The 25,449-nt window shown below is 42.0% G+C and overlaps 1 protein-coding gene across 1 annotated transcript in view; it reads right to left on the bottom strand.

Moving 5' to 3' along the window:
* LOC139406146 (interleukin-1 receptor accessory protein-like 1-B) overlaps positions 1-21,644 on the bottom strand; it is a 418,506-nt gene extending 396,862 nt beyond the window's left edge. The window contains exon 1 of the mRNA XM_071148631.1: positions 21,586-21,644. The gene's annotated coding sequence lies outside the window, so the exon portion shown is untranslated. The remainder of the gene's footprint in view (positions 1-21,585) is intronic.
* Between the last annotated feature and the right edge of the window lie 3,805 nt (positions 21,645-25,449).

The following is a 25,449-nucleotide window of genomic DNA, read 5'->3' as shown; positions in this document are numbered from 1 at the left end:
TCCGTGCACTAGTGACTATACATAGATAATAAACAGAGAATAGCAGCAGCATAAAAAATAGGGGGGAGCAATGCAAATAGTCTGGGTAGCCATTTGATTAGCTGTTCAGGAGACTTACGGCTGGGCCATACGCACTACCCTCTGTAGTGCATTGCAGTCAGAGGCCGAGCAGTTGCCATACCAGGCAGAGATGCAACCAGTCAGAATGCTCTCGATGGTGCAGCTGTAGAAACTTTTGATGATCTGAGGACCCAAGCCAAATCCTTCGGCATGGGTCTCCTGAGGGGGAATAGGTTTTCTGGTGCCCTCTTCACAACTGTCTTGGTGTGCTTGGACCATGATAGTTTGTTGGTGATGTGGATACAAAGGAACTTGAAACTCTCAATGCTCCACAACAGTCCCGTCGAAGAGAATGGGGGCGTGCTCGGTCCTCCTTTTCCTGTAGTCCACAATCATCTCCTTTGTCTTAATCACTTTGAGGGGGAGAGGTTGTTGTCCTGGCACCAAGGGGCCAGGTCTCTGACCTCCTCTCTATAGGCTGTCTCGCCATTGTCGGGGATCAGGCCTACCATTGTTGTGTCATCAGCAAACTTAATGATGGTGTTGGAGTCGTGCCTGGCCGTGCAGTCATGAGTGAACAGGGAGTACAGGAGGGGACTGAGCACGCACCCCTGACGGGCCCCCGTGTTGAGGATCAGCGTGGCAGATGTGTTGTTACCTACCCTTACCAACTGAGGGCGGCCCGTCAGGAAGTCTAGGATCCAGTTGCAGAGGGAGGTGTTTAGTCCCAGGGTCCTTAGCATAGTGATGAGCTTTGAGGGCACTATGCTGTTGAATACTGAGCTGTAGTCAATGAATAGCATTCTAACATAGGTGTTCCTTTTGTCCAAGTGGGAAAGGGCAGTGTGGACTGAAATAGAAATTGCATCATCTGTGTATCTGTTGGGGTGGTATGCAAATTGGAGTAGGTCTAGGGTTTCTGGGATGATGGTGTTGATGTGAGCCATGACCAGCCTTTCAAAGCACTTCATGGCTACAGAAATGAGTGCTACGGGTCGGTAGACATTTAGGCAGGTTACCGTGGCATTCTTAAGGCACAGGGACTATGGCGGTCTACTTGAAACATGTTAGTATTACAGAATCAGACAGGGAGAGGTTGAACATGTCAGTGAAGACACTTGCCAGTTTGGTCAGCGCATGCTCGGGATACACGTCCCGGTAATCCATTTGGCCCTGCAGCCTTGTGAATGTTGACCTGTTTAAAGTTCTTACTCACGTCGGTTGTGGAGAGCGTGATCACACAGTCATCCGGAACAGCTGGTGCTCTCATGCATGTTTCAGTGTTGCTTGCCTCGAAGCGAGCATGGAAGTAATTTAGCTCATCTGGTAGGCTCGTGTAACTGGGCAACTCGCGGCTGTGTTTCCCTTTGTAGTCTCTCATAGTTTGCAAGCCCTGCCACATCCGATGAGCGTCGGAGCCGGTGTTTGATCTTAGTCCTGTATTGATGCTTTGCCTATTTGATGGTTCGTCGGAGGGCATAGCGGGAATTCTTATAAGCTTCCGGGTTAGAGTCCCGCTCCTTGAAAGTGGCAGCTCTACCCTTTAGGTCAGTGTGTATGTTGCCTGTAATCCATGGCTTCTGGTTGGGATAAGTACGTACAGTCACTGTTGGGAAGATGTCATCGATGCACTTATTAAGGAAGCCAGTGACTGATGTGGTGTACTCCTCATGCCATTGGAAGAATCTCAGAACATATTCCTGTCTGTGCTAACAAAACTGTCCTGTAGTTTAGCATCTGCTTCATCTGACCAATTTTTTATTGACCGAGTCACTGGTGCTTCCTGCTTTAGTTTTTGCTTGTTTGCCAAATAGAGGGCGAGGGAGAGCTTTGTATGCGTCTCTGTGTGTGGAGTAAAGGTGGTATAGAGATTGTTTTCCTCTGGTTGCACATTTAACATGCTGGTAGAAATTAGGTAAAACTGATTGAAGTTTCCCTACATTAATGTCCCCAGCCACTAGGAGCGCCGCCTCTGGATGAGAGTTTCCTGTTTGCTTATGGCCGTATACAGCTCATTGAGTGCGCTCTTAGTGCCAGCATCGGTTTGTGATTGTAAATGTACAGCTACAAAGAATATAGATGAAAACGATCTTGGTAAATAGTGTGGTCTACAGCTTATCATGAGATACTCTACCTCAGGTGAGCAAAACCTTGAGACTTCCTCAGATATCGTGCACCATTTGTTGTTTACAAATATATATAGACTCAAAGACTCAATCATGGACACTCTTACTGACAGTTGTGGCTGCTTTGCGTGATGAATTGTTGTCTCTACCTTCTGGTACTTTGTGCTGTTGTCTGTGCCCAATAATGTTGGTACCATGTTTGTGTTGCTACCATGTTGTGCTGCTGCCATGTTGTGTTGCTACAATGATGTTGTCATGTTGTGTTGCTACCATGATGTTGTCATGTTGTGTTGCTACCATGATGTTGTCATGTTGTGTTGCTACCATGATGTTGTCATGTTGTGTTGCTACCATGATGTTGTCATGTTGTGCTGATACCATGTTGTTGTCATGTTGTGTTGCTACCATGATGTTGTCATGTTGTGTTGCTACCATGATGTTGTCATGTTGTGTTGCTACCATGTTGTTGTCATGTTGTGCTGCTGCCATGTTGTGTTGCTACCATGATGTTGTCATGTTGTGTTGCTACCATGATGTTGTCATGTTGTGCTGCTGCCATGTTGTGTTGCTACCATGATGTTGTCATGTTGTGCTGCTACCATGCTGTGTTGTCATGTGGTGCTGCCATACTATGTTGTTGTCTTAGTAGGTCTCACTTTATGTTGTGTTGTCTCTCTTGTCGTGATGTGAGTTTTTTATTTTTTAAATCCCATGAGGACTTTTGCCTTTTGGTAGGCCGTCATTGTAAATAAGAATTTGTTCTTAACTGACTTGCCTATTAAAATAAAGGTTAAATACAGTTAAATACAATAAAAATATGATGAGGGGGAGATGGTCATTTGAAGTACTGCCCTCTAGAGGAAGTAAATACCAATACCATATGGGGTGGTCTGAGCTAGCTCTTAGAAGGCACACACACACTCTAACAAACGCATGCGCACACAACACACACACACATTCTCTCTATCTCTCTCTCTCTCACACAAACATATACACACACACACAGCTTTGACCTTTCATCCATCTCTCTGTGGTGAAAACCCCATTGTGATCTGAAGGTTTATCATTGATTATAGAGCCAAGACAGATGACATACAGTACTCTCACCCTTAACACGCCCTTTACAATCACCTCTGTGTGTGTGTGCGTGCTTGTCCTCTCAGCAGTCATGCTCCCCCGATGAACACTAAGCAGATTCTTCACATCAGAATAATAATTTCTAAACAAACCGTATTTAATCGACTGAGCGCCTCCTTGGCAGTTTCCGTCTGGTGGTTGCTGCGTGACAGCTTCTTCTAAATTACAAATATCAATCTGCCACAGCAGGAGCAGAGCTGGCAAGCTCCTCACAGGGGTCCCCCATCAAAATGCTCCTCATCAAAACGTTCCGCTCCTCTCGCCACCCACCCATCAAACACAGCATAATCAAACCACGTCAAACGGAACACTCACATCAAAACCGTAAACAGCAACATCAAAAGATGAAACCACCCTTGTCATCAAAGCCTGCTCCTGGTGCGAGTTCCTGTGAAAGGATAGTGAGGCTCCCGAGAGGTTTCCCTTTTCTTCGAGCTAGGTGTCAACTGCTGAGGTAAAACTGAATGATGCTTTTAACTGTTAAGTAGCTAGCTACAAGTCTAAACAATGCCTTGGAACATTTTGACCTTCTGTTGCTGCGTTTAGACAAGCAGCCCAATTCTGATATTTTTTTTTTACTAATTGGTCTTTTGACCAATCAGATCAGCTTTGAAAAAAGATCTAATGGGAAAAGATATTATGTGATTGGTCAATATACCAATTAGTGGAAAAAAATATCAGAATTGTGCTGCCTGTGTGAACGCTGGCCTTGTGGCTCTAGCACGCGTGGTGTGGCCTGAGGGCAGGAAACAGTGAACAGACAGACATTAACACCAAAGGCACCAATCTGCTCTGTAATCAGGCCTCTCCCTGAGCGTATTCCCCTCGTTACCAAGCCCTGCTCCTTTCCGTTCTCCCCCTGCGGCCCGGCTTTTCCAGAAACATCGAGTTATTGATACATTTCGCCACGGGATCACCTCAAATTGGTCCCCTGCAAGGCAACCAGCTGGCGGGGAGGCCTGATTCAATCGACGTTGGGAAAAACACACAGATCACTCATTCAATTCAAGGCCTCGTTTAATTCAAGGCCTGCGTGTAGACCAGGGTTTCCGTTAGCCTGCTGCTACTCTCTGTTCATCATCTATGCATAGTCACTTTAACTCTACCTACATGTACATGTTACCTTAATTAGCCTGACTAACCGGTGCCCTCGTATATTGACTCTGTACAGGTACCACCTGCAATAGTAGCCTTGCTACTATTTTCACTGTCATTTACTGTTTTTTTTCTTTAGTTATCTATTGTTTACCTAATACCTATATTTTACTTTAAAAATGCACTGTTGGTTAGGGCTTGTAAGTAAGCATTTCACTGTAAGGTCTACCTACACCTGTTATATCGGCGCACTTGACAAATACACTTTGTTTTGATTATTTTATTTTAATTAACAAGCAGATCAATTAAATTGCGCAGGCCAAATGTCTGGGTGAACAAGAAAAAATACCATTGTGAAATAATGGTTTTTAGACAATGTTTAACTAAATACCAGTCGATGTCTATACATTTGACTGGTCATGCTTATCCATCTATAGGTTCATTTGCATAATTTTGTGGAATTAGATTGGTGCGTGTACAGTATATTCGTTATGTATCTTATTTATCACATGCCTACAGCATACAGATATACAGCCTGTGACTGGAAAATCTGTCAGACAGAGCAAGAGCTGCTGCAGCATCTTGTGGTGCTTTCAAGACAACTGGGATCTCCGGAAAATACGAGGTCAATTCATGACGTCAGGGATCTTCAGGTCAGAAAATCTGAGTTCTAGAAAGAGGTCTGAGTTGGATGAGTTGGAATCCGTGTTGGAATCCGAGTTGGATAACCGTTCAAAAATATTTTCCCAGTTTGAGCTTGTTTTTTTCCCACTTCCCAGTTGTCTTGAATGCACTGAAGTCGATAAGGCTGAGATTTGCGAGTTCCCAGTTGTTTTCAGTTGTTTTGAAAGCATCAAGGGCAAGAGAAGGCCAGCTTCATCAACGCGTCACGCACCACTTTGCTATGAGCTGGAGGCAGTGTTCCCTTTGAAAACATATAGGCTACTTAATTGTTTGAAACTTGAAGGTTTTAATACATATTATGAAGCATGTCTTACCTTGCTTCAAAGTAGCCTATTAGATCTCCTCTTGGGCTCCCAAGTGGCGCAGCGGTCCAAGGCCCTGCATCTCAGTGCTAGAGGTGTCACTACAGACCCTGGTTTGATTCCAGGCTGCTTCACAACCAGCTGTGATTGGGATTCCCATAGGGTGGCCCACAATTGGCCCATTGTCGTTCGGGTTTGGCTGGGGTAGGCTGTCATTGTAAATAAGAATTTTGTTCTTAAGTGGCTTGCCTGGTTAAATAAAAAAGTGTACATTTCTAATGGATATTTTCATCTCTGCTCACATGTCCAGTGCCTTTTCTACAAGGTTGTTTTACTGCTAATTGCATTATGGAACGAACGAACATTAGAGCATAGCCTGCTGTCTGGGCGCATTGCTGCGCTTATAATGTGAAGAAATAATAGTTTATCAACATTTAAACTTGAGACTGACTCCCAATCACAGCCGGTTGTATGAATTTGGGATCTATCTTCCCACAAGTGTCCCAGAGTCTGTTTGGAATAGGCAATTTATTTATTGACAAGCTGACCAATAGAATAGGTAGCCTAAACGTTTATAATGCAGAGGATTGACATAGGCTAGTGATTTTGCGGTCTTGTTGGCTGAGGAAATGTAAATATGGAAAGTTATTCTAACATGTTCAAAGTACACATCAGAATTCGGTAAGAAAACCACACAGTTGCATCCTCAACTGGCATGTTCTGTTAATATGAATGACCATATTGTAAATGTGCTGTTAATATGAATGACCATATTGTAAATGTGCTGTCATTCTGAGCACTTTGGGAGGACGCCCTAATCAGGTTATACACCTAATGCATATGGGTCCGGTACATTTCTCAAATGTCCAGTAAATTAAAATGTTGCCGGTCAAATGTCCGGCGCCACATTTTCCTAACGGAAACCCTGGTGTTGACATTCTGTTCTTGGCTTAGTTCTCTGTGGATAGTTTCATCCCAGGGCTGCTACGGTAACACAATCATGATGTAATGTTTAGAAACCAAACCGTGTTTTCTCAGGGGGAAAGTCAAGCCGCCAGGTAAAGGCGGGAAAATTTCTCAACAGGAGCACACTCACAAAACATTTCTGAGACTCCGCGTGTGACCCCCTTTGCGCTGACCTGAATCAACACATGCACTTACTCACACACACACTGGCACAAACACACACACTGGCACAAACACACACACACACACATACTGACGATGCGAGTAACAGAATAATGGAGCTGTTGACAAAATGTCAGAGACGTGCAGTACTAACCTACTCTCCTCTCCACTGAGGCACTTAGCATTCCCAATGTTATATCTACTCTCTTTACATATAGAGAGGTCTGCTAGCCTCGCTGTAATCCAATACCTGGGTGTTTAAATGCTACAGGACCACTTCATGACGACTGCCTAATGGCTTTTTAACAGCCTCCAGTAGACACAGAGATGAGGCCATATAAAACAATTAAATGCTCATGCTGGGAAGGGGATGTTGGAAAATGAATGAACAGGGAAGCCACGGGGAGTGCCGTACATGGCCCCGTGGGAGGAGCGCCTTATTATGACACCCGGAGGTGGAGAAGAAGGCTAGAGGAAATGTGCATTGACTGACGTAGGGGCTACAGGATAGGGTTGTCGCTAGAGGAAGCTTATGTATCGAATAACCTAACCTGTAGCTTCGGCCTATGTTGAATGGATTCTTAAATTAGTTCAATATTAATGAATATAGTCCAAGTTTGCAAATATTTACTTCGAAAACTCCATAAAGGTTATACCAAGGTGATTCAACTGGGGGTCCGCGATCCCCTAGTGGTCCGCAGAGGTACTGTAGTGGGTCAGCAAAAAAATATGTTTTCCCCAAAAAAATATTATTTGGAACATCGCTAGCAACAACAGAATAAACCAATTTTGAATTACATACAGACAGTAGAAAAAAAGGAAAATACCTTCTTTCTAATGATGTCCACATTATTTCTCAACTCCTAGTTTTGAGCAAATTACACATACTGGAGTATCTGACATCGGCTTTGAAAAACAGCCGTGAATAGGCTACCAGAGAGACAAGCTGTTGATCTTTCATCACTTGGACATACACTCCATTCAAAAGTTTGGGGTCACTAGGATGTCCTTGTTTTTGAAAGAAAAGCAAAAAAATGTGTCCATTAAAATAACATCAAAACACCAGCCTCAACGTCAACAGTGAAGAGGTGACTCCAGGATGTTGGCCTTCTAGGCAAAGTTCCTCTGTCCAGTCTCAACGTCAACAGTGAAGAGGGATGTTGGCCTTCTAGGCAGACTTGCAAAGAAAAAGCCATATCTCAGACTGGCCAATAAAAATAAAAGATTAAGATGAGCAAAAGAACATAGACGCAGGACAGAGGAACTCTGCCTAGATGGCCAGCATCCCGGAGTCACCTCTTCACTATTGACGTTGAGACTGATGTTTTGCGGGGTACTATTTAATGAAGCTGCCAGTTGAGGACTTGTGAGGCGTCTGTTTCTCAAACTAGACACTCTATTGTATTTGTCCTCTTGCTCAGGTGTGCACCGGGGCTTCCCACTCCTCTTTCTATTCTGGTTAGAGACAGTTTGCACAGTTCTGTGAAGGAAGTAGTACACAGCGTTGTACCAGATCTTCAGTTTCTTGGCAATTTCTCGCATGGAATAGCCTTAATTTCTCAGAACAAGAATAGACTGACAAGTTTCAGAAGAAAGGTCTTTGTTTCTGGCAATATTGAGCCTGCAATCGAACCCACAAATGATGATGCTCCAGATACTCAACTAGTCTCAACTAGTCAGTTTTATTGCTTCTTTAATCAGCACAACAGTTTTCAGCTGTGCTAACATAATTGCAAAAGGGTTTTCTAATGATCAATTGCCTTTTCAAATTATAAACTTGGATTAGCTAACACAGCGTGCCATTAGAACACAGGAGTGATGGTTGCTGATAATGGGCCTCTGTACGACTATGTAGATATTCCATAAAAAATCTGCTGTTTCCAGCTACAATAGACATTTACAACATTAACAATGTCTACACTGTATTTCTGATCAATTTGATGTTATTTTAATAGACAAAAAAATTGCTTTTCTTTCAAAAACAAGGACATTCCTAACTGACCTCAAACACATTGCTAACCTTTGTTTAACCAGCTGAACAGATACTCTTAGCCATTATGGGTTTGGAGTTACCTTTCTTGCTAATAGGCTATGTTAGAGTTTACAATCATGAAAAACTATTTACCAAATCTATTCATTTTAAAATGTTGATTTCTTCTCCTTGCTATACTTTTCTGTAATTTCAACAGTAAAACACTTTAGAATGTACTGTAACAACACCTTAAATGTGTTTTACAGCCTTAATGCTGTAGATTGCACTGTATTCTGGGTAAAATGATAAAAATACTGATATTACCTTTAATTGTAAGCCTTGTGTAAAAATTACAATAACATATTGTATTAGCTGTAGTTGGAGGCAAAAAGATTACAGTGGCTAAATGCCAGAGGGGATAAGTCATTAGGAGGAGTTACTATGTGTGTGACGTAAGGATGAAACCTGTATTAAGAGTGTGTGCCAAGGCTGAAAAGTTAGTTGTTTTCATGAACCAGCTCGGCTTATATTACTATTGTAATAAAGTCTATTTGAACTCACAGGCTCCGGTATCTCAGAAATATTATTGACTGAATATTTCCACGACAGTAGCAGGTTAGGATAATTAACGCAGCATGTTAGGATAATTAATGTAGCAGGTTAGGATAATTAACGCAGCATGTTAGGATAATTAATGTAGCAGGTTAGGATAATTAACGCAGCATGTTAGGATAATTAATGTAGCAGGTTAGGATAATTAACGCAGCATGTTAGGATAATTAATGTAGCAGGTTAGGGTAATTAACGCAGCATGTTAGGATAATTAATGTAGCAGGTTAGGATAATTAACGCAGCATGTTAGGATAATTAATGTAGCAGGTTAGGATAATTAACGCAGCATGTTAGGATAATTAATTTAGCAGGTTAGGATAATTAACGCAGCATGTTAGGATAATTAATGTAGCAGGTTAGGATAATTAACGCAGCATGTTAGGATAATTAATGTAGCAGGTTAGAATAATTAACGTGGCAGGTTAGGATAATTAATGTAGCAGGTTAGGATAATTAACGCAGCATGTTAGAATAATTAATGTAGCAGGTTAGGATAATTAACGCAGCATGTTAGGATAATTAATGTAGCATGTTAGGATAATTAATGTAGCAGGTTAGGATAATTAACGCAGCATGTTAGGATAATTAATGTAGCAGGTTAGGATAATTAACGCAGCATGTTAGGATAATTAATGTAGCAGGTTAGGATAATTAACGCAGCATGTTAGGATAATTAATGTAGCATGTTAGGATAATTAATGTAGCAGGTTAGGATAATTAACGCAGCATGTTAGGATAATGAATGTAGCAGGTTAGGATAATTAACGCAGCATGTTAGGATAACTAATGTAGCAGGTTAGGATAATTAACGTGGCAGGTTAGGATAATTAACGTGGCAGGTTAGGATAATTAACGTGGCAGGTTAGGATAATTAACGTGGCAGGTTAGGATAATTAACGTGGCAGGTTAGGATAATTAACGTGGCAGGTTAGGATAATTAACGCAGCATGTTAGGATAATTAATGTAGCAGGTTAGGATAATTAACGTGGCAGGTTAGGATAATTAACGTAGCAGGTTAGGATAATTAACGTGGCAGGTTAGGATAATTAACGTGGCAGGTTAGGATAATAAACGTAGCAGGTTAGGATAATTAACGTGGCAGGTTAGGATAATAAACGTGGCAGGTTAGGATAATTAACGTGGCAGGTTAGGATAATTAACGGGGCAGGTTAGGATAATTAACGGGGCAGGTTTGAATAATTAACGGGGCAGGTTAGGATAATTAACGTGACAGGTTAGGATAATTAACGGGACAGGTTAGGATAATTAACGTGGCAGGTTAGGATAATTAACGTGGCAGGTTAGGATAATTAACGTGGCAGGTTAGGATAATTAACGTGGCAGGTTAGGATAATTAACGTGGCAGGTTAGGATAATTAACGGGATAGGTTAGGATAATTAACGGGGCAGGTTAGGATAATTCAATTCGAAGGTTTGGAAAGCTAAGATGCTAAAATTGTCCCCGACGCGACTTGAACTTATCTACAACCAGGCCTGCCCTGAGAACAGTCTTCCCACTAATGTGATGCTCCACGCCAAACGGTCTGAGGGAAGACGCATGAGAAAATAAAATAAGTGTTCTGTTCTACTTAAGCTATTTTATATTTTATTTCGGGGAAAAGTCGCCAAAATATTTTTGAACAGCTGCTACGTACAGTGCATTCGGAAAGTATTCAAACCCCTTGACTTTATCCATATTTTGATACGTTACAGACTTGTTCAAAAAATGGATTAAATAATTAAAAATCATCATCAATATACACACAATACCCCATAATGACAAAGTGAAAATAGATTAACATTTTTGCAAATTTATCAAAAATAATAAACCGAAATACCTTTTTTACTTAAGTATTCAGATCCTTTGCTATGAGACTTGAGCGCAGATGCATCCTGTTAACATTGTTCATCCTTGAGATGTTTCTACAACTTGATTGGAGTCCACCTGTGGTCAGTTCAAATGATTGGAAATTATTTGGAAAAGCACACACCTGTCTATATAAGGTCCCACAGTTTACAGTGCATGTCAGAGCAAAAACCAAGCCATGAGGTCAAATGAATTGTCCGTAGAGCTCTAACAGCTCTGGAGAGAGACCTGAAAATGGCTGTGCAGCAATGCTCCCCATCCAACATGACAGAGCTTGAGAGAATCTGCAGAGAAGAATGGGAGAAACTACCCAAATACAGATGTGCCAAGTGTGTAGCGTAAATACCCAAGAAGACTCGAGGCTGTAATCACTGCCAAAGGTGCTTTATCAAAGTACTGAGTAAAGGGTCTGAATACTTATGTAAATGTCATATCAGTTTTTTATTTGTAACAAATTAGCAAAAATGTCTAAAAGCCTGTTTTTGCTTTGTCATTATGGGGTACTGTGTGTAGATTGATGAGGGGGAAAGTATTTAATCAATTTTAGAATAAGGCTGTAACGTAATGTTGTGTCTTTGGCATCATTAAAACTGTTATTTTATTAAATCAATTATCTGTAATTATTATTACGTGATTAAACTGATAATGTATATGTAATTAACTAAGAAGTCGGGGCACCACGGAAAATCTTCAGATTACAAAGAAAGAATTTTCGGAATATTACTCTTCAGATATTTTAATATCTGATCAATTAGTAATCTATTAATGAATTATTCTTTACCTCACGTCGTCTCATTCCAAACTTCGTAAATTGTTGGTTATCTACACGAACCCAGCCTTTACTATGAATCATCCATACACCAATTGGCTTAATCATTTATTTACTAACTAACTAAATAATCACAGAAATGCATAAAACAAACAAACAGTAGATATTGGTTACTAACAAGAATAGGGAAGTTCCCTAGTGGGCTAAACCGATATGACGGCTTGGTGGACAAAGGGAAATGGGTGTGGACTGGGAAGGGGGTGTGGACTGGGAAGGGGGTGTGGACTGGGAAGGGGGTGTGGACAAAGGGAAGGGGGCGTGGACTGAGAAAGAAGCGGGAAAGACAAAAGGGACCTCTACACACACTGGATAATTATATTAATTGAAATGCTAATCCTTTGCACATGAACGCTCACTCAATCGCTCAATGTGTCTTTGTTGTCTTCTCTTTTGGAATCCGGTCCGTCTGCTGGAGAGTTCATCTGAGTCTCTTTCTCTCTCTGCTTCCCTGAAGATCAAAGTCTTTTGTGGTTAGAATTGGTACATCAGAGTACCATTCAGAAATGTTCTCATAGAATAGATGTTTCGGCAGTTGTCTGTATTCTCGTCCCAGGTTTACATCATTTCTAGCTCTTTACATAATTTCTTTGCTCTTATTCTGTAGGGATCGATAGTCTCAGAGTTGAAACATTTCCAGGCGTGTAGCCAATGCTCCATGTGGTATAGTTTTTTAGTTTTGGTACTCAAACCTGTGCCATCTCAGCTTACACCGAGGTATGGGTGGTCTGAAGAGGATTTCCTCAGGTAGGGGTTTTATTCGTAACAATAGGAAAGGGCGGTTCCATGACGCCAGATCATGTCTGTGATCACAGGGGCGGGCCAATGACTTAGTTAAACTTTAAAGGGAATAAAATTCTCTCACATGAAAAGGTTTAACATCACATTACATAATTTAGTTTCAAATAGTTTAATCTTTACTCATTCATTTTATACAAGAATTAGATGCAAACACCAAAATTGAGAAAACACATTCAGAGATATAGTCATGTGTGTTTCTGATAGAATAATTTGTATGTTTAAGATAAAGACTAAAGTATTCCACCCTGAAACCATATAATTTTATGAAATGTGTTAGAGTCATAATTCAATAATGTGTGTGACTAGGCCATTGTGTTACTATTTCGCAAAATGAGCTGGGTATAGTTGAGACATTCAAGGAAAACTGAACTGTCGACTTGTGATAACGGTGAAACTAATAACTGGAAAGAGGCCTCCCCACCCTAGGGAGGAGAAAAACTGTTAGAAATGGCTAGGCTTGCAGAAGATGATGAAACATGTTGCAGAAGGTTGATAAACAATGTATGTGAACTTTGGAAAAGTTCAGCCCACCTAAAGAGAGGTGGAGTGTCTACTGATGTGAGTTCATTTGTGTGTGTGTGTGCTATAAAAATATTGTGTTCTCATTTTGAAGACAGCGCTCTCTCTGAATAAAGTATTGATCTACTGCAGAATCTGAGACTTTGTCTAATTCTTTATTAACCGGAGATGTACAACCTCTGGGAAATAGACAAAGCTTGAGTGATAGTCGAGTTCAACCATTGAGATAGCAAAATTCTCGTGACAGTTTCCTGTCCTTCATGAGGTCACCAAATGAAACACACTCAACATAACTGTCCCTTAAGTGTCCACGGACCCTTCCCACATTCTCACAAGTGGACATATAGTTTAATTTTCCCATTTTGAGGATTTAGGAGTTCGGCCATGTGAAATCCTTTGTTCACTCTGTGGTCTCTCTCTGCGTGAAAAGGGGGAGAGAGTCTCTGCCAGGAATTTACGACCTGAGATAACAGAACCTGGGTGTAGGAGAGAGGGGGAAGCCATGATCTATACCCAGAAAGGGCCACTTCATGACAGTAACAACATTTGGAAAAAGTCAAGGTGTCTGAATACTTTCCGAATGCACTATATATACTATATATATATACTATATAGACAAATTTTAATAAAACTACCTAGTGCAGGTTTTCTTAACTAAGCTACTATTAGCTAGCTACTTTAGCTCGCTAGCATGTTTGGATTGTGTTACCTAGCCAAGTTAACATGCCGGTCTGTTGCGTTGATCTTCCTTGCTGGTAAAATAATCAGTGATATTGTAGCTATAGATCGCATCATTTTAGCATTAACAACATGCAGAAATCCATATGATGTGGTTTTCTTTGGATAGGTTACTCAACCAGTGGGCATATTACATGGGTGGCATGTTGGTAAGGTTATGGTATTAGTGGCAAAGTGGTCGTAGGCTACACCGGACAAAAAGACTGTCCTTCTAGAGAGGTAGTGAGCGTTAGCTAGGTCGAATGCACCTTTAGTTTGTCAGCAGGCACAGCCTGACATTTTGCCTTGGGATTTATCATCTTTCAGGGATTCTGTAGTTGGCATGAGAGCCATCTCAGATGAAAGGATGAATTGTGCTTACTAACGTCAGCTAGCTCTGAGATTAGGAACTCCCTTGGACACCTTTCTCTAAATATCTCTGGTTAGCTCTATTCAGTCTGGGTGTGTGTGTGACTTAGCAGAAGTATAGTGGAATATTCCCCCTGCTACTGCTATCCTTGTTAATGAATTAAATAAATTAGCACAGACTGATATGTTACACATGTTTTTATTGAGATTGTGTGGTTGGCATGAGTTGCATGGTATAGCTTGATAGCTCTTCAGGTGTGTGCATGCAATTTGGTGGCTGGGGGTAGTGTAATTTTCCTATTGCAGGCTGGCTGGTAGCTGGAAGTGGCAGAGGATGCCCCCCAGCCTCAAGCAGGCCATTACCCAAATATATAGTGTAGAAGCAGCAGGTAGGTGGCAGATGGTGAGGGAGACTGTCGACGCCATGCGTGAGCACTGCCCCAATCCCAACAAGGCTGTATACAGTGAAATTGCAAAATCCAGTACCCAAAGACTTTTGAAGACCTGACTGAGGAAGGAGAACCACTTGCCAGTGGGTACCACTTCCTGTTCACTAAGATTAAGACCAGAGTGGAGCCTATACATTGTAACTGCACTGTAGATAGAATCAGTAGACCCAAGAGGAGCTATGAAGAGGGAAGGGACATCAGCGGACAGGCAAAAACAGCAAGAACCAATGTCGACAGATATGGCTGCATCAACTGGCAACCACAGGACCTTGCAGAGAAAGAAACCCCACGACTCCCTGTAGAACAAGAGACAAGTGATGGCAACCATTTTGAGCTGTGTGGGCCCCAGAGGTGCAGACAAGGGACAAGTGGAGGACCTGATGAAGCTGACATACACTTATCAACAGCACATGTTCAACACTTGTCATCCTCCAAGAGTCAGTGTCCTCCAGGAACAAAGGCCCCTTCTTTTTCACCAAGTTATGGCTCTGCAACCACTTCAATACTGGCCTTGAGATTGACAGTCGCCTGACTCAAGCTCTCCTGAACAAGTGTGAGAGAATTGTAAACTTTTTTTAAAGCCAAAAGACCAAGTAGAGACAGATGCAGTGCCTGCTGAATGAATTTGCCCGTAACATCAGAGGCAATGACGATCTAACAGCCACTGCTGCCATTCTTTTGTTGATGACCCACTTCAAAGAGAAGGACGAATCTCTGTTCCTCTTGGCAGATATAAGGAATAGTTGTTTTATAAAGTGTGTATATGATTCATTATGTTTATACTGTACTATTACACATGATTTGAATATTTTTTTATGAATGTTTTGTGATTTTAGGTCTGCAAGTCGTGTTGATGTCGAGGCGCAAATTCCTTTGCCGGACACCCCAAGGCTGATCATGCTTGGTAACACAATTATTTGATTTAAGGTGGAACAGAAAGATAGTAAAGTGGTACCTAGAGTATCTAGTGCGTACAGTATGTCACTCCCTTTGGTTTCTTCCCCGGTCGTCAGTGTTTCTGTTCTACGTCGGTGAGCTGTTTGTGTTTCTTGTTTTGTTCTTTTATTTATTAAATGTATTCACTCCCTGAATATGCTTCCCGGCTTTCAGCGTACATTGTTACAAAATGCACAGCAAAAGAAGGAGTGAGCTGCAAGACCCATGTCACACGCTTCCCCGCAGACCTGAAGGAGTTGGAGTGGAAAAACTCCAACATGTAAGTACACAAACACACACACCTGATGAACACAGAACCTGGATTTGTCAGTTGTCATCTACCTTTTTACCCAGCAAGTAATAGTAATAGTAACAGCAATAGTAATAGTAACAGTAATGGTAGTAGTATTGATAGTAGTAGTGATAGTAGTATTGATAGTAGTAGTGATAGTAATATTGATAGTAATAGTAATGGTAGTAGTATTGATAGTTGTAGTGATAGTAATAGTAATATTAGTAGTATTGATAGTAGTAGTGATAGTAATAGTTATATTTTTTTATTTATTAAACCTTTATTTAACAAGATAGGCAAGTTGAGAACAAGTTCTCATTTACAATTGCGACCTGGCCAAGATAAAGCAAAGCAGTTCGACACATACAACAACACAGAGTTACACATGGAGTAAAACAAACATACAGTCAATAATACAGTAGAAAAATAAGTCTATATACAATGTGAGCAAATGAGGTGAGATAAGGGAGGTAAAGGCAAAAAAAGGCCATGGTGGCGAAGTAAATACAATATAGCAAGTAAAACACTGGAATGGTAGATTTGCAGTGGAAGAATGTGCAAGGTAGAGATAGAAATAATGGAGTGCAAAGGAGCAAAATAATTAAATAAATGCAGTAGGGGGAGGGGTAGTTGTTTGTGTTAAATTATAGATGGGCTATGTACAGATGTAGTAATCTGTGAGCTGCTCTGACAGCTGGTGCTTAAAGCTAGTGAGGGAGATAAGTGTTTCCAATTTCAGAGATTTTTGTAGTTCGTTCCAGTCATTGGCAGCAGAGAACTGGAAGGAGAGGCGGCCAAAGGAAGAATTGGTTTTATAATAGTAATAGTAGTAGTATTGATAGTAGTAGTGATAGTAATAGTTATAGTAATAGTTATAGTAGTAGTATTGATAGTAGTAGTGATAGTAATAGTTATAGTAGTAGCATTGATAGTATTAGTGATAGTAATAGTAATAGTAGTAGTATTGGTAGTATTAGTGATAGTTATAGTAATAGTAATAGTAGTAGTATTGATAGTAGTTGAAAGATTAGTGGAATCTGTGTGAGTAGCTGGACAGGTAGGATGACTGACAGTGAAGGTGAACAGGTGGTCACGTGTCAGGTGACAGAGGAATGGATGAGACTGAGGCAGGAATTCCTTTAACCATAAAGTGGTATATTTACTGAGTAGTCTGTGCTGCATCACAAAGGAAACAAATAACATGTATCCAATCAGATTCATAATCAAAGATCAAATCATATCATTCATTATTAACACAAGTTAGGGAGGTCAACAGTTCAGTTCATTAAGTCAATAGTAATCATCCGCGAGTCATTTAGGCTCGTAACTATTTATCATAAATCATGAAAGAATACAAACAGTGAATGGTTATACAATCTATAATCCCCATCAAAGTCAATCAGTTAGCAAACAATGACGTTTCTCATTTCACTCTTTCAATTGTCTTCATGTGTACATATAATTCATTTCAATACATATGAACCATATCGATTGCATAATTGGCCTATGAGGATCCGTAGGGCCGTGATCATTGACAATTCACATTACACAATATGTTTGAAGCGTGCGCTCCAAGCCGCGCTCCGCGGTAAAACCTATAAACAATAACTGAATGGCCCACTCTCTCGATCGCCACAGATAATTCAGATGAAAGGTAACATAGTCGGTGGACTTACGTGGATTCATGGACGCACAGAACTTCTGGATCAGATGGAGTTAAGGAAGAGAAAGCAGCGAGATCAGGCGATGGCAATTTCCTCCTTTTATGGAGTTGAGATCTGTCGGACATTTCCACCTGACCTAATTAGAGCGCCCCTGGTCCAGCTGAGTAAATGGCAATGAATTAAAGGAGTATTCCACCAACTCCATGGGCCTTTTCTACAGTAGTAGTGATAGTAATAGTTATAGTAATAGTAGTAGTATTGATAGTAGTAGTGATAGTAGTAGTTATAGTAATAGTAATAGTAGTAGTATTGATAGTAGTAGTGATAGTAATAGTTATAGTAATAGTAATAGTAGTAGTATTGATAGTAGTAGTGATAGTAATAGTTATAGTAATAGTAGTAGTATTGATAGTAGTGGTGATAGTAATAGCAATCTCTCTCTTTCCGTTCTTTCTATATCCATGTTTGTCCTAGTTGACATATCAGAGCTAAGGAGGACCAGAGTTTCAAAGATTGGGGTGATAATCTGCACGCCACAGAGACTTATTCGAGACTTGTTTGCATCTCTCATTCTCTCAGAAATCCTGCCATGGGGGTCAGGTCAGCAGATGCTCGGCTAGCACCATCCTGGAGCCTGTGTTGGCTTGCAGTAGCGTGCCTGTCTGGCTCCAGTCTAGCCCTGCCTGCTCTTCTCTATCCAGCATTTTTCTCTCTCTTGATCTCTCTCTGGTTTCTCTCTAAATGACAGGCAGGCAAGCAGTTCTTGTTATAGTTTTATGTAAACGTTTCTCCCTGTTCGTCTGTTGTTTTTCTATTTTTTATTGGTCTGTTTTGAGTGGGTTTTTTGTCCAGTATTTTGAAGAATGACCTATTCTGATGAACTGGTTTGTGTATGGTGAAGTACATTTTGGCCAGTATTTTGAAGAATGACCTATTCTGATGAACTGGTTTGTGTATGGTGAAGTACATTATTGGCCAGCATTTTGAAGAATTACCTATTCTGATGAACTGGTTTGTGTATGGTGAAGTACAATATTGTCCAGTATTTTATGTTCTTATCACTGTATCGCTCTCTCTCTTTCCTACTATCTGGAATTCTAATGTTGCTATTTTCAAATATTGTTCTTTGTGGTTAAAGTGCAATTCATGTTATGAATTTGAAGAAAAATATATATATATATATATATATATATATATATATATATATATATATATGTAATAGTACACATATTGTTTTTCTTACAATATTACATTTCAGGGAGCTGTCTTCTAAAGACAACCTGCAATGCTGCTTAGTACTGTAAAATATTTGTATATTACTGTAGGTATTACCCTGTAAATGTACAGCATTATACTGGCACCACAGTTGCCAGTTTAATACTGTAAGTTTGTAATACTGTAAAACATATTACAGCATCCCTGCTGTAAATACTTTACTGAGTAATATGTTTTACAGTAAAGAAATAGTACTATAAACTATATTAAAGCATATCTGCTGTGAAGAAAAATTACGCTATTAAGCTGGCAACTGTGGTGCCAGAAAAATGCTGTACATTTACAGGGAAGAGTTTTACAGTGCATTATCATCCACCTGATGATAAGATGCATGAAAAATACATGTTTTGCTCACATATGACGGGGTCTCTGGGTTGCAGGTTTGCCTGGGAGGGGTCCCTGTGAAATAAAATGTTAAATACACCTGCTATAAACAGATCTCATTATGCCTCCTGTAGGACAAGCCACATAAAGAGACACGTTTGTGGTGTATAATATCTCTGCAATTGGATTGGCTGAGTCAGTGTCTTTCCATTGATTCGTTGTTGTGTGAACGGTTGTGACCTGCTGTGTCACTACGCTGTGTCTGAGCGTAAGCCAACGAGAAGGAGCTATCCATTTCAGCACCAAGCTGTGACGCAGGCCACGCAAAAAGTGCAGGGCATTTGCGCTAAAGATTTCGAGTAAGCTATACTACTGCATTATAGACATCCATATTTCCATGTAATTTATAAATATGGCCTTAAACTCCACAATAGATATTCCAGTTTAAAATGTGAAAGAAGAGGGCAACATTGGCGCACGGGCGAGAGAGTGAATGAGAGAGAGAGAGAGAGAGATAGAGATAGAGAGAGAGATAGAGATAGAGATAGAGATAGAGAGAGAGAGAGAGATTGAATGTGAGACATGGCCCAGCTCCAACTAGCCTCTGGCACATTAAGACGAGCACGGCTGGGTAGGCCGGTCAGCTACTCACTAAAAGCACTGTCTGATCTGGTTAACGTTCTCTGGCTTTCTCGGAATGAGATTTCTCACATGACTGGTAATCTGGGCACATCCTAAACATTATTGGAAAAGTAGGACGTAGTCTGGGCTTTACTCGATTACATTTCGAGATATTTCTTGTTTGTTTTGATTATGCAATGTGTATAGCCCACACTGCATGGTATATCATATACATTTTATTCACTGCGCTCATCTTCAAATGTTGCTCTCATGACACGAACCAACAGCAATAACACCATAACAAACATGAATACAGTGATAACGCCTGGGGTTTGCGTCTGTCTGAGGACCGTTGGGCTTGGCGAGGCTCGGTAGCCTATTGGGTATTCAGTCGCGAGGCTCGCCATTCATTCTAATCGAGACGCACTTCCCGAAATAGGATCATCATCAATCAACCACCCTTATCCCTGCGTCATATGTCTCCCGTTTGCACCCCCCCCCCCCCCCCCCCACGCCCCCAAACCCCCGGGGGTTGCGCAGTTTTTTCCCTAGGGGCACACGGCGACTCGCTGTGTGAAGGAGGTTGGTAAACGACCGGGCTGAATGTACACAGCTCTCACTACATATACTGTACACAACCACCATCTAGGCTATTATACAGCAGCAGAACGCTGACAGGCAGGCACCCAATTATTTTGGAAAATTGTCGACCACAGAATCACACCACAGAAACTATACTCTCAATCGGGAACTCAGTAAAGTATCAAATTCGAATACGGTCTATGTGATAGCCTATTCACCCGGTAATCCTGCATATTGCCATCTAAATAAAAAGAGCAAGTAGCCTAGCCCATGGGTTTTTATTGCCAGTAAACCGCGATACAGCTGTGCAGTATCTCTCTCTGTCTCTCTGACTGGCGCAACCCACACACACGTTTACACGCACCACACATACATAAAATGGACATGCAAGCGCACAAGGACACAAGCTGAGAGAGAGAGAGAGAGAGAGAGAGAGAGAGAGAGAGAGAGAGAGAGAGAGAGACTAAATCCCATTGAGAAAAAAGTTAATATTGCTCTGGTGAAACAAAAAAAAAGCTTGTACCTGCCTGAAACGAGTCCCGTTAGTATACAGTACCCACAGCCATGATTTAGCATATGGTTTACCTACAGGGAACAAGATGCCGCTTCGTTTACACCTTTATCTAAATCCTCTCGCTGAGCTTCCCTAAACCGGCGGGCCAATATGTGAGACTGCACTGCAGTGTTTCCTCTATAGGCTCCTCTACCATCACCACACTTGAGCTCTTCTATAAACCATAGCAACCTGCATCTACCACATTAATGATGGTAGGCATTGTATAAGGGTTTTTCTAAGAAAACAACAAACGGGAAGTCTCGTTAGCAACCAGAGAAAGCAGTTGCCTGAACGTCTGTATGTTTGTTCTGAACCACCCAGTTCTCCCCATTTCCCACCGTGTAGGCTGCTAATTACAGTCTGTGCTGCAACAGCAGCGGGTGCTCAACTTCACACAACCATTCCCCGGTCCGTCACAGTCAACACAGTCACAGACTGGCCATGCGCGTCCCTCTTGGATACATACTGTGATTTGCTGAAATGCTTTCAGAATAACTGCTGCAACTTCCTATTTAATTCTACCGTCCATCGGAAGCCAGATCCATCAATGCATTGACGCAATCAAATGAAGAAACAACTTAATAAAGGGCCAATCAACTTTATCAAACGTTTGGAGCGGAAGGCTGCCTGCAACAAGACAGGGCTGAGAGCTGAGGGGAAATTGGCTTACCTTCAAATGGCTTTCCAAAATGGTCCGATCGCGTTTGTCAGTCAGTGGGGAAAGCTTTGGACATCACAGCGACGGACCAGCCAGAGAGAAAACGTTTCCATGGAGTATCAGGGTGCCACTGAAGAAAAGTATTTCAACCAGCTCACCCTTTCAGGCGATAGCCGCGGTCTAAACAGCGGTTTAATCCAAAGAGAAAGATGTGAATCTTGTTCTCTTCTCAAATGAATGAAGAAAGTGCCATGCTTTCCCACAAAAACATACGTGAATTGTCTCGCGCGAGACTAAGATGTAGAAAATAGGGAATTGTGAAAAAAAGCTAAAATGATTATGGCCAAATACAAAATAAAAGTCAAAAAATGACATATAAAACGAAGAGGGGGTGGGGGGCGGGAAATGGAAGCGTGTAGCCCATTGAACTCCCACCTAAACTCGACTACTTGCTTTGCGCCAAAAGAGGTTTGGTCAGGAATTCTCCCAAGGGTGCCCGACCATCCCAAACGCACTGGCGCGCACTCCACTATGCTGCGCCACGAGGCTGCATGTATAGATATAATCGCAAGTATCCTATATTGACAGATCCGATGGGGGTTTCCTCCACAGCCCGGCTATGTGGATGCGATGCTCATAGTCTGCCTAGCTGAGATTGAACTCTCCCCGGTCCTAGTGCCTTCTTTCATGGTGCGCTACCGCGTTCAACAAGCGCCTCGGCGATACCTGCATTCTGTCGCGGTTTTGAGCGGGTAGCCTAACTGATTTTAAGAGGATAAAACAATCCGTGGTCTTGTAAAGCTCAAAGCTAATTTGTTACAATTAAACTCGACAACGGAAGGGGGGGCAGGTGGTGAGCTTGCCACCTTCGAAGAGAGAGGGTGTGTGTGAGCGTGTGTGTGTGTGTGTGAAATAGAGAGAGCGAGAGAGAGAGAGATAGTATTTTTCTAGAGGCGCTAGTTTCTTCCTGCCCGCCAGCACATCGCAGACTCTGCGCGAGGAAGAGGATGGCAGAGAGGGAAGCTCGCGCTACCAGGATGTAGAAAGGCGTTTGGAGCGCGCCTGCGTTCCACAGACCAAGGTGGTCACGAGGCCAGTAAATTAAATAGATCTTAGCCAAACTATAAAAGTCTGGAACTATTCATACTAGCCTATAGTCTAATTTTTTTCAATTGATATAAAGTTGTAGAGTAGACTATGGTAGGCATTTGGAATGGGAAATGTCATTGTCAACTGACATCTAGAATTTCATTGGTATGTCTTGCTCTATGGATCAGAATAAAGCACTGAATGTTATATAAGGCATGCTTTGTGCAGTTGCCTAGTCACAAAGTGTAAAACTATTTCCTGACACATCTTGCCTAGTTCGACCAATTGCACAAATACAGCAAGGTTAACATAGCTGCTGTGAAATCTAAAGGCATCTGATTCAATTCCGACATGCAGTGGAAAATGCAGTGTGCCAAGTTCTCTCTCTCCGTGTGTGTGTGTGTGTATGTGTGTGTGTGTTTTTCCTCAGGACTTTGCCCTGTCAAGGCAGTGGTTGAACCACAGTGAGTGAGTCGAATATTGATGAAGGGGCTTAGAGGGGAAGAAAGGCTACCATAGAGGAGACCTACACACACACACACACACACACACACACGCACACGCACACGCACATATGCACTCTTTCTGAAATAGAAAAAGTGCTTACTCCAATAGTGTCCAGTTAGAACATTAACATGCCGGTCTCTCCAGTGTGTTCTAAGGTAAAGGGTTGGCTTGTGTAACCACTGTCCAGTGTGTCTCCAGTGTGTTCTAAGGTAAAGGGTTGGCTTGTGTAACCACTCTCCAGTGTGTCTCCAGTGTGTTCTAAGGTAAAGGGTTGGCTTGTGTAACCACTCTCCAGTGTGTTCTAAGGTAAAGGGTTGGCTTGTGTAACCACTCTCCAGTGTGTCTCCAGTGTGTTCTAAGGTAAAGGGTTGGCTTGTGTAACCACTCTCCAGTGTGTCTCCAGTGTGTTCTAAGGTAAAGGGTTGGCTTGTGTAACCACTCACCAGTGTGTTCTAAGGTAAAGGGTTGGCTTGTGTAACCACTCTCCAGTGTGTTCTAAGGTAAAAGGTTGGCTTGTGTAACCACTCTCCAGTGTGTTCTAAGGTAAAGGGTTGGCTTGTGTAACCACTCTCCAGTGTGTTCTAAGGTAAAGGGTTGGCTTGTGTAACCACTCTCCAGTGTGTTCTAAGGTAAAGGGTTGGCTTGTGTAACCACACTCCAGTGTGTCTCCAGTGTGTTCTAATGTAAAGGGTTGGCTTGTTGTAACCACTCCAGTGTGTTCTAAGGTAAAGGGTTGGCTTGTGTAGCCACTCACCAGTGTGTTCTAAGGTAAAGGGTTGGCTTGTGCAACCACTCTCCAGTGTGTCTCCAGTGTGTTCTAAGGTAAAGGGTTGGCTTGTTGTAACCACTCTCCAGTGTGTTCTAAGGTAAAGGGTTGGCTTGTGTAACCACTCTCCAGTGTGTTCTAAGGTAAAGGGTTGACTTGTGTAAGCACTCTCCAGTGTGTTCTAAGGTAAAGGGTTGGCTTGTGTAACCACTCTCCAGTGTGTTCCAAGGTAAAGGGTTGGCTTGTGTAACCACTCTCCATTGTGTGCTAAGGTAAAGGGTTGGCTTGTGTAACCACTCTCCAGTGTGTTCTAAGGTAAAGGGTTGGCTTGTGTAACCACACTCCAGTGTGTCTCCAGTGTGTTCTAAGGTAAAGGGTTGACTTGTTGTAACCACTCCAGTGTTTTCTAAGGTAAAGGGTTGGCTTGTGTAACCACTCTCCAGTGTGTCTCCAGTGTGTTCTAAGGTAAAGGGTTGGCTTGTGAAACCACTCTCCAGTGTGTCTCCGGTGTGTTCTAAGGTAAAGGGTTGGCTTGTGTAACCACTCTCCAGTGTGTTCTAAGGTAAAGGGTTGGCTTGTGTAACCACTCTCCAGTGTGTTCTAAGGTAAAGGGTTGGCTTGTGTAACCAATTCTCCAGTGTGTTCTAAGGTAAAGGGTTGGCTTGTGTAACCACTCTCCAGTGTGTTCTAAGGTAAAGGGTTGGCTTGTGTAACCACACTCCAGTGTGTCTCCAGTGTGTTCTAAGGTAAAGGGTTGGCTTGTTGTAACCACTCCAGTGTTTTCTAAGGTAAAGGGTTGGCTTGTGTAACCACTCTCCAGTGTGTCTCCAGTGTGTTCTAAGGTAAAGGTTTGGCTTGTGTAACCACTCTCCAGTGTGTCTCCGGTGTGTTCTAAGGTAAAGGGTTGGCTTGTGTAACCACTGTCCAGTGTGTTCTAAGGTAAAGGGTTGGCTTGTGTAACCACTCTCCAGTGTGTTCTAAGGTAAAGGGTTGGCTTGTGTAACCACTCTCCAGTGTGTTCTAAGGTAAAGGGTTGGCTTGTGTAACCACTCTCCAGTGTGTCTCCAGTGTGTTCTAAGGTAAAGGGTTGGCTTGTGTAACCACTCACCAGTGTGTTCTAAGATAAAGGGTTGGCTTGTGTAACTACTCTCCAGTGTGTTCTAAGGTAAAAGGTTGGCTTGTGTAACCACTCTCCAGTGTGTTCTAAGGTAAAGGGTTGGCTTGTGTAACCACTCTCCAGTGTGTTCTAAGGTAAAGGGTTGGCTTGTGTAACCACTCTCCAGTGTGTTCTAAGGTAAAGGGTTGGCTTGTGTAACCACTCTCCAGTGTGTTCTAAGGTAAAGGGTTGGCTTGTGTAACCACACTCCAGTGTGTCTCCAGTGTGTTCTAAGGTAAAGGGTTGGCTTGTTGTAACCACTCCAGTGTTTTCTAAGGTAAAGGGTTGGCTTGTGTAACCACTCTCCAGTGTGTCTCCAGTGTGTTCTAAGGTAAAGGGTTGGCTTGTGTAACCACTC

Source organism: Oncorhynchus clarkii, chromosome 3 (genome assembly GCF_045791955.1).
Source record: "Oncorhynchus clarkii lewisi isolate Uvic-CL-2024 chromosome 3, UVic_Ocla_1.0, whole genome shotgun sequence".
Taxonomy (NCBI): Eukaryota; Metazoa; Chordata; class Actinopteri; order Salmoniformes; family Salmonidae; genus Oncorhynchus; species Oncorhynchus clarkii.
The sequence above is the reverse complement of the archived record's forward strand: the minus strand, read 5'-3'. Positions and strand labels throughout refer to the sequence as shown.